The sequence below is a fragment of the Mustela putorius genome, unplaced genomic scaffold (assembly GCF_011764305.1).
Source record: "Mustela putorius furo isolate JIRA1106 unplaced genomic scaffold, ASM1176430v1.1 tig00003972_pilon_pilon_pilon, whole genome shotgun sequence".
NCBI lineage: Eukaryota > Metazoa > Chordata > Mammalia > Carnivora > Mustelidae > Mustela > Mustela putorius.
In genome coordinates, this window is record NW_025422115.1 from 1,544,935 (window position 1) to 1,554,156 (window position 9,222).

The following is a 9,222-nucleotide window of genomic DNA, read 5'->3' on the forward strand; positions in this document are numbered from 1 at the left end:
ATCTATAGATCAAGTTCAAAGGAACTTGACATTTTGACAATATTGCAATATTGAATCTTCCCATCTATGAACATGGGATATCTCTTCATTTAGATAATTCACTTTGATTTTATTCATCAGAGTTTTGTAGTTTTCCTATAAAAACAAATTTTGTACATATTTAGATTTATACTTAAGTGTTTATTTTGGGGGGGCGATTATGTAAAGGGTATTATGTTTTTAACTTTAAATTCTAGTTGCTAACTTTGGTTGCACAGGAAAGCAGTTGAGTTTTATCTGTTAACCTTATATCCTGCCACCTTGCTATGGTCACTTGCTATATTTCCAGAAGGTTGTGTGTGTGTGTGTGTGTGTGTGTTTGTGTGCACGTGCGTGTGTGTATGTGAACTCATTCAAAATTTCTACATAGATGATGTGATCTGCAAAAAATATGACACTTTTATGTCTTTTTTCCTAAGCTGTACATGTTTATTTATTTATTTATTTATTTTGGTTTTATTGAATTAGCAAGGACTTCTAGCACTAAGTTGCAAAGGAGTGGTAAATGGGGATGTCCTTGCCTTATACCTGATAAAGTAGGAAAAATTTGAGTTTCTCACCAGTAAGTATGATGTTAACTGTATGTATTTTCCAGATAGCCTTTATCAAGTTGGGAAAATACCCTCTATTTTTAGTTTACTGAGAATTGTTATGATGAATGAGTGTTAGATTTTGCCAAGTGCATTTTTTGCATGTAAAAATATAATCACATGATTTTTCTTTCTTGCCTTGCTGATGTGATTAATAGTTTTTAAACTTCTTTAAAGTTATCCCAGAACTTTATTTTTCTGTCCAGTGTTATTGACATATAGCATGTGTAAGTTCAATATGTACAATGTGATGATTATGTATATATATATATGATTATGTATATGTGATGATTATGTATATATATATATATAAATGGTTGCCACAAGAACATTAGTTAGCACACGTAATTACTTCCCATAATAAAAACTTTGTGATTTTTGTGTGTAATAAGAATCCTTAAGATCTACTTTCTTAAACACTTTCAAGCACATAAAACAGTATTGTTAACTAATGTCACCATTCTGTAGCTTTGACGCCCAGAATTTATTCATCTTGTAATTGGAGGCTTGACTCTTTGACATTTTCCCATCATCCTCTCCCATTTGACTTTCTGAGTTTGGTCTTTTATTTCTTTTCTAGATTTCATGTATACGAGAGGTTATACAAAATCTGTCTTTCTCTGACTTATTTCACTTAGCATAATGCCTTCAAAGCCCACCCATGGCATTGCAAATGACAAGATTTTCTTCTTTTTTGTGGCTGAATAATCTCTCTCATTCTCTCCCTTGCCCCCCTCTCTCTCCCTTTCTCTGTGTACCTGTGTACCATGTTTTCTTTAACTATTCATCTGTTGATGGAGACGTAGGTTATTTCCATGTCTTAACTATTGTGAAATATGCTGCAACGATTACGGGGATGCAGATATCTTTTTGCAATAGTGATTCCATTTTCTTTGGATATATATCCAAAAGTAGAATTGCTAGATCATAAGGTGTTTCTATTTTTAAATTTTTGTGGCACTTCCATGCTGTTTTCCATAGTGGCTGCACCAATTTACCTTCCCACCAACACTGCATTAGAATCCTCTTTTCTTCATCCTTCTTAACAGTTATGAATCTCTTATCTTTTTGACAACAAGCCATTCTAATGGGCTTGAGGAGATAACTCCTTTTGGTTTTGATTTGCATTTCCATGTTGGTTAGTGATGTTGAGTATATTTTCATGTATCTGTTGGGCATATGTATGCCTTCTTTGGAAATGCATCTGTTCAAATCCTCTGCTCATTTTAAAATCTGATTTTATTTTATTTTTTTAAGAGAAAGAGAGAGAGAGCAAGGGGAAGGGCAGAGGGAGAAGGAGAAAGAATCCCAAGCATACTCAGGGCTTAGCACAGAGCCCAAAACCAGGCTTAATCTCATGACCCTGAGATCATGACCTGTGCCTAACCAGCTAAGCCACCCAGATGCTCCTTACGTCTTCCTTCTGATTTAGATTTTTTTCCCCCCTTTATAAGTGCTCTGGCTTGCAGTTGTGGTACTGTGTTGAAAAGGAGTGAGAATGGGCACTCATGTCTTATACCTGATTCTAAGGGAAAAGCTTTCAACTTTTCACCATGAGTATGTTAGCTATGGGTTTGCCCACATGCCTTTACATTTTGAGTTATATTCCTTCTGTACCCAATTTTGTTAGGAGTTTTTTTTTTTTATCATGAAAAGGTGTTGAATTTTGCCATATGCCTTTTTCTCTGTCGAGAAAATCACATTATCCTTCATTTCATTAATGTGGTACATCACATTTATTGATTGCATATGTTGAACCATCCTTGTAACCTAGGGATCGATCCCACTTGATTGTGATGTATGATCCTTACAATGTGCTGTTGAATTTGGTTTGCTAGGATTTTGTTCAGAATATTTGCATCTCTATTCATCAAGGATATTGGCCTATAATCTTGTTTTCTTGCAATGCCCTTATTTGACTTCAGCATCCGGATAATGTTGGCCTTATAAAATGAGTTTGGGAATGTTCTCTCCCCTTCAATATTTTGGAAAAGTGTGAGAAGAAATGACATTAATTCTTCTTTAAATGTTTGTACAATGTACCAGAAATCACTCGATCCTGGGCTTTTTTTTGGGCGGGGGGGTTGATTATTGCTTTACTCTCCTTTGTTTATTTGTTTGTTTATTTTGAATTTCTATATTGGTCGGCTCAGATTTTCTATTTCTTCATGGTTCAGTTTTGGTAGGTTGCATACTGCTAGGAATTTATCCATTTCTTTAGGTTATCTGCTTTGTTGGCACCATCTAATCATTCATTATAACCTTTTTATGATCTTTTGTATTTCTGTGGTGTCAGTTATAATGTCTCCTCTTTTATTCATAATTTTGCTTATCTGAGTCCTCTCTCTTCTTCTTTTTTCTTTTTTTGGTTCATGTAGGTAAAGGTTTATCAACTAAATCTTAGTTTCATTGACCTTTTTTCCCATTGTCTTTCTAGTCTTGGCTTCGTTTATTTATGCTCTAGTCTTTATTATATCCTTTCTTCTGGTAACATTGAGCTCAGTTTTTTATTTTTCTCATTTTCTGAGGTGTAAAGTTAGGTTGTTTATTTGAAATCATTTTTTTATTCTTAATGTAGGTATTTCTTTTAAATGTAGGTGTTTTATAAAATTCCCTCTTAGAACTGTTTTTATTGCATGCCGTATGTTTTGATATGCATTTTGTATTTTCATTTCTCTCAAGATCATTTATGACTTTGTTTCTGATTTCTTCTTTTTAGAAGATTTTATTTATTTATTTGAGAGAGAGAGAGGGAAAGAGAGAGAGAATGAGTTGGGGGAAGAGCAGAGGGAGAAGAAGAAGCAGATCTCTCACTAAACAGGGAGCCTGCCAGCGGGGCTTGATCTCAGGACCCTGGGATCTTGACCCGAGAGGAAGGCAGATGCTTAACCATCTGAGCCACCGAGGCAACCTTGACTTCTTTGAACTGACAGTTGCTTAGGAGCATGTTGTTTAATTCACACATTTCCATGAATTTTTCAGTTTTCCTTCTGTTATTGATTTCCAGTTTCATACCACTGTGGTCAGAAAAAAAACACTAGATTTGATTTCAACCTTAAATTTTTTAAGGATTCTGTTGTGACCTAACATAAGATCAATCCTGCAAAATGTTCTGTCAGAACTTGAGAAGAAAGAGTATTTAAAGCTGTTGAATGGAATGTGCTGAATGTGTCTATTAGGTCCATTTGGTCTATGGTATTATACAGATTCTCTGTGTCCTTATTAACTTTCTTCTGGATGATCTATCCACTGTTGAAAGTGGTGTATTAAAGCCCCCTACTATTTTTGTATTGCTGTCTATTAAAAAATTATTTTAATATTTGCTTTAAATATTTAGGTACTCTAATGTTGAGTGCATATATCTTTACAATCATTATATGATTTATAGTTTTTTAAATAGTCTTATTTGGAAAACTAAAATGTTGACAATGAATACCAATCACTATTTTCGTCTTTCTCATTGTTGCTACTGGTTCATTAAAGGCCCAAGTCTGAGACCCACTGATTAAATACACATTTGTTACCATCCTGATAAATGCTAGGTGCCATGTTCTGAGCTGGTATATCAAGTTAGGACACAGGACCTGCCACTGCAGTTCAGCTCTATGAGGGCCATGCAGTCCATATTTTTATTTATTTTTCTCCTCTACAGGATGCCTTACAAGTGGTAGGTGATAAAGAAGCTTCTTTTGAATGGGTGAACAAGTGAAACTGTGTCACATTCACACACTTATCTGATGACCAGTGGTTATCATTTAACTAATCTAATCAATTAAACTTTCTTAAACAGTTACCTGTATAGACCTATGAGACAGAAAATAAAGAGAGAGAGAGAGAGAGAGAGAGAGAAGGGAAGAATCATCCTCCTCATCAACTCATGGATTTAGACAAGTCATTTACTGTCATCTAAGAAAATGTACTGAACTTATACCTCTCAAAATGTCACCTTTGAGAGTTAAGACATAACTGGATAAATTTGGGCAACTCTCAGTGCTAGACCCCTTCTTGTCTTCTCTTTCCACTTTGATTAAAGAGAAACTCCATCCCTCAACACACACACACACACACACACACACACACACACACACACCAGTATTTAAAAAAAAACTATAAAGACCATGGCAGGCAGATAATATTTATTATTTTTGAGTTGGTCAAACTGTTCCAGCCTCTAATTGTATAGTGTAGGCAGCGATATGCCATGTTCTACCTTAGAAGGCTTGGAGCCTTAGTTCAAATTGCCTAAAGGAACTCTCTTGCATTTGTTAAGATGATTTATTTATTTATTTTAGACAGATAGATAGAGAAAGAGAGAGAGAGAGAGTGTGTGTGTGTGTATACACAGCAGGGGAGGGGCAGAGGGAGAGGAAGAAAGAGAATCCCAAGCAGACTTTAAGCTCAATGCAGGGCTGAATCTCCTGACCCTGAGATCACAACCTGAGCTGAAATTAAGAATTAGATTCTTAACTGACTGTGCCACCCACATGATCCAGGAAATCTCTTGCATTTAAATTTGGGTAAGACTGTCTTTACATATAAAGCCTCTTACTTGCATTGATTAGAATAAGACCGGTTACATAAATATCATTAAATAAAAGAATCAAAATTTCTTTAGGCCTAAAATGTGTTCTCCTCATTCTTTGATAAACTCCTGCTTATCTTGAAAATTTGCCATAAAAAAATATTTATAATGATTTGAGGCAAAACACTCGTATTCAAATACAAAGCGTTCTTACACATCAACAAGAAATCCGAGAGAATGAGCAAAATATGAACAGTGAATTCAACAGAAGGAAAAAAAAAAAAGACACAGTAGGGTGCCTGGGTGGCTCAGTTGGTTAAACTACAGCCTTCGGCTCAGGTCATGATCCCGGAGTCCTGGGATCGAGTCCCGCATTGAGCTCCCTGCTCAGCAGGGTGTCTGCTTCTCCCTCTGACCTTCTCCCCTCTCATGCTCTCTCTCGCTGTCTCTCTCAAATAAATAAATAAAATCTTAAAAAAAAAAAGACACAATAAATGTATGAAACACCAAAATAATTTATAAAGCAATATGTTTTTGAAATACTAGTCACCAGACAAAAGTAATAGAAAAACTATCACCGATTTTTTAAAAGAGTTTATTTATTTATTTGACAGACAGAGATCATAAGTAGGCAGAGAAACAGGCAGAGGGGAGTGGGGGAAGCAAGCTACCTACCGAGCAGAGAGCCTGATGCCGGGCTCAATCCCAGGACCCCGAGATCATGACCGGAGCCGAAGGCAGAGGCTTAACCCACTGAGCCACCCAGGCACTCCACTATTACCAATTTTTGTCCTTCATGCTGACAATATTAATAAACAAATGTTGGCAAGGATACGTGCTCATGTATGGTTGCTAGGAGTTGGCAGGAACTTTTGTACTCAGGTGTAAATTGACCTGGAAATCTCATTCCTAGAAATTTATTCTGAAAACTCCATCATGGGTGCAGAAAAGACTTCTTAGTAACAGTGGACCACTGGAAATAGTTTCAATGTCCAACCAGTACGTAAGTGATTATCTAAACCTTGGTTTAGCTGTGCTAGGATTCTAGATAGCCCTTGCAATTGCCTGGGATGGGAAACCTTCCAAGATATGTCAAGTGGAAAAAAACAAAAACAAAAAACATTAGTACTTCTGGGGGCGGGGGCAGAGGAGAAGGAGAAGGAATTGGGAGCCAAGGTCTGATGAAAGAAGCTTCTCACACATTTGTTAGTCTGGTTTTTTTAAAATCTTTCAAAATATACAGTAATTTCAAGTATTTTATAATTTAAGCATTTTTTTTAAAGTCACTTTAGTTCAGTGTAATGAATCAAAAAGCTATATTATTTTCTTAATGATTAATGGTAGTTCTTTATACATTCTGGATAGTAATAATTGATTGCATACATTAAATTCTTCTAATCTGGCACTTTTTTTTTGGTTTATGATACCTTTTCTTATCCAAAAAATGTGTTATCTTTATGTCATCAGTATGATAGTCTTCTAAGGTTTCTTCTGGTCATGTACGTATCAAGATTATAAATATATCATCCAGAAATGTTATTCTAATGGGTTTTTCTTGTGGTTTCAAATACATGTACCTCTTTGGCACACCTAAAATGGTTTTCTTTTCTTTCTGTTTTGTTTTTTTTTAATTTTATTTTTTTATTTATTTTGAGAAAGAGAGAGAGTACACACATGCAAGCATGCACGAGTTGGGAGGTTGAGGTCCAGAAGAAAAAGGAGAGAGACAGCCTTTTTTTTTTTTTTAAACAGATTCTTTTTTTTTTAACAGATTCTTTTTTTTTTTTTTTAAGATTTTATTATTTATTTGACAGACAGAGATCACAAGTAGGCAGAGAAGCAGGCAGAGAGAGAGGAAGGGAAGCAGGCTTCGCTGCAGAGCAGAGAGCCCGATGTGGGGCTCGATCCCAGGACCCTGGGATCATGACCTGAGCTGAAGGCAAAGGCTTTAACCCACTGAGCCACCCAGGCGCCCCAGGAGAGAGACAGTCTTAAGCAGACTCCATGCTCAACCTGGAACCTGTCGGAAGCAATCCCAGGACCCTGGGATCATGACCTGAACCAAAATCAAGAGTTGGACACTTAACCAACTGAGCCACCCAGGTGCCCCAATGTTTTTCTTTTCTGTCAAGTAGGGCTTTACCTTGAACCTTTTTTCTAAAAGTTAATTGATCATCCAACATTTTTAAAATGCTTTTCTTTTCCCACTAATTTAAGATGTAAATGTTATCAGAAATTATCAGATACACAGAGGTCTTCTTCTATATTTTCTTTTCCATTGATATGTTTTTCTATCATTTGGTGAATATCACAGAGTTTGTTCTACAATAAAATTTCCCTTAGTGTCCTTATTTTCCAAACTTTCTTGACTATCTTTACAGAGGAGTCAGGTTATGAAGTGCCACTAATTATCATACTGCAATTTTTATTTGAATCACTTTGAACTTATAGATATATTTAGAATAATTTATACCTTTAAAATATTGAATTTTTAAAACATTCATCTCCACTCACCCTTTAATTAGGTATTCTTTTATGTTTTGTGGCTAATTTTCATTTAATTATTTTGTCCACACAGGCATTTCTTATTTCTAATTACTGTTATTTCTAGGTAAATTACGGTTTCTATTACTGTTATGAAAGACATGTTTTCATTCTATTCTATTCTCTCGTCAATTATTCTTGTCTTAAGAAAGCATATTGCTTTTACAATATTGATCCTGTATCTGGTCAGCATCCTATGAATTGTGTGATATAAGTTTGTCTATTCTTTTCTTAAGACTTCTAGATAAATAATCAGTGTCTGTAATTAGGATCCTCTCCCTTTTTCCATTTTAACATTTATTTCTCTCGTATCTTTCTCACTTTGATATATTAACCGGAATCTCTAATAACATGCTAAATACCAGCAATGAGAGTCAGTTCCCCTACTTATTTTGTGAATCTGGTAGGAGTGATTCTAACATTCTAGAAGTAAGCATGATCTGGACTATATATTTCTGATACATTCCATATTTCAGATGGAAACTTTTTTTTTTCCGTAGCTAAGCTTCTATATAAGTTAACAAATGAATTGTTGTCATCATTTGCTTGTTTTTCAGTTAAATCATTAGTGATCTTTCCACAAATGCATCATAATGCATTCGTTCAAAGAGCAAGCTTGAGAGTCCCAAATCTGCATATCCCATGTCACTCCATCACTTAATTTCCCTGTGCCTTATTTTTATTATTTTTAATCTGAAAAGAGGGAGAAACAATAGGATCTACTCCATTAGGTTATTTTAAAAATTAAATGAGTTCATGAAAAAGCTTAAAGTAGTGCCTAGTACATAGCACTTAATAAGTTATTGTTTATTGTTATTATTACTATTATAGAAATACTCACTTGACTTTCAACTTTGTTTTATTTATTTTTTTAAAGATTTTATTTATTTATTTGACAGAGAGAGATCACAAGTAGGCAGAGAAGCAGACAGAGCAAGAGAGGAGGAAGCAGGCTCCCTCCTGAGCAGAGAGCCCAATGCGGGACTCGATCTCGGGACCCTGAGATCATGACTTGAGCCGAAGGCAGAGGCTTAACCCACTGAGCCACCCAGGCGCCCCTCAACTTTGTTTTCAATTAGCAATAATCGCGCCTCGGATAAACCTCATTGGCTACGATACTGCCACTGCGCAAAGCTTCAACTTTGTTTTATATAGCAACTTGTATTGACACATTTCTTGATGTTGCACCACCTTAACATTTCTTTTTCTTTTTTTTTTTTTTAAAGATTTTATTTATTTATTTGATAGGCAGAGATCACAAGCAGGCAGAGAGGCAGGCAAAGAGAGAGAGGGGAGGAAGCAGGCTCCCTGCTGAGCAGAGAACCCCAATGTGGGGCTCGATCCCAGGACCCTGGGATCATGACCTGAGCTGAAGGCAGAGACTTTAACCCACTGAGCCACCCAGGTGTCCCCATCTTAACATTTCTGAGATATACCCTGTTTGGTCATGATCCATTTATCCCATTGCTGGATTGAATTCACTAATATGTGCCTCTGTTCATAACACGTATTTTGGTCTACAGCTTT

At 35.8% G+C, this 9,222-nt stretch overlaps 1 non-coding gene across 1 annotated transcript; it reads right to left on the minus strand.

Annotated features, from left to right (window-relative positions):
* Nucleotides 1-8,690: 8,690 nt before the first annotated feature.
* On the minus strand, nt 8,691-8,831 carry LOC123389385. The gene has a single exon (XR_006603992.1). It is a non-coding gene; the product is annotated as a U4 spliceosomal RNA (small nuclear RNA).
* Nucleotides 8,832-9,222: the final 391 nt, after the last annotated feature.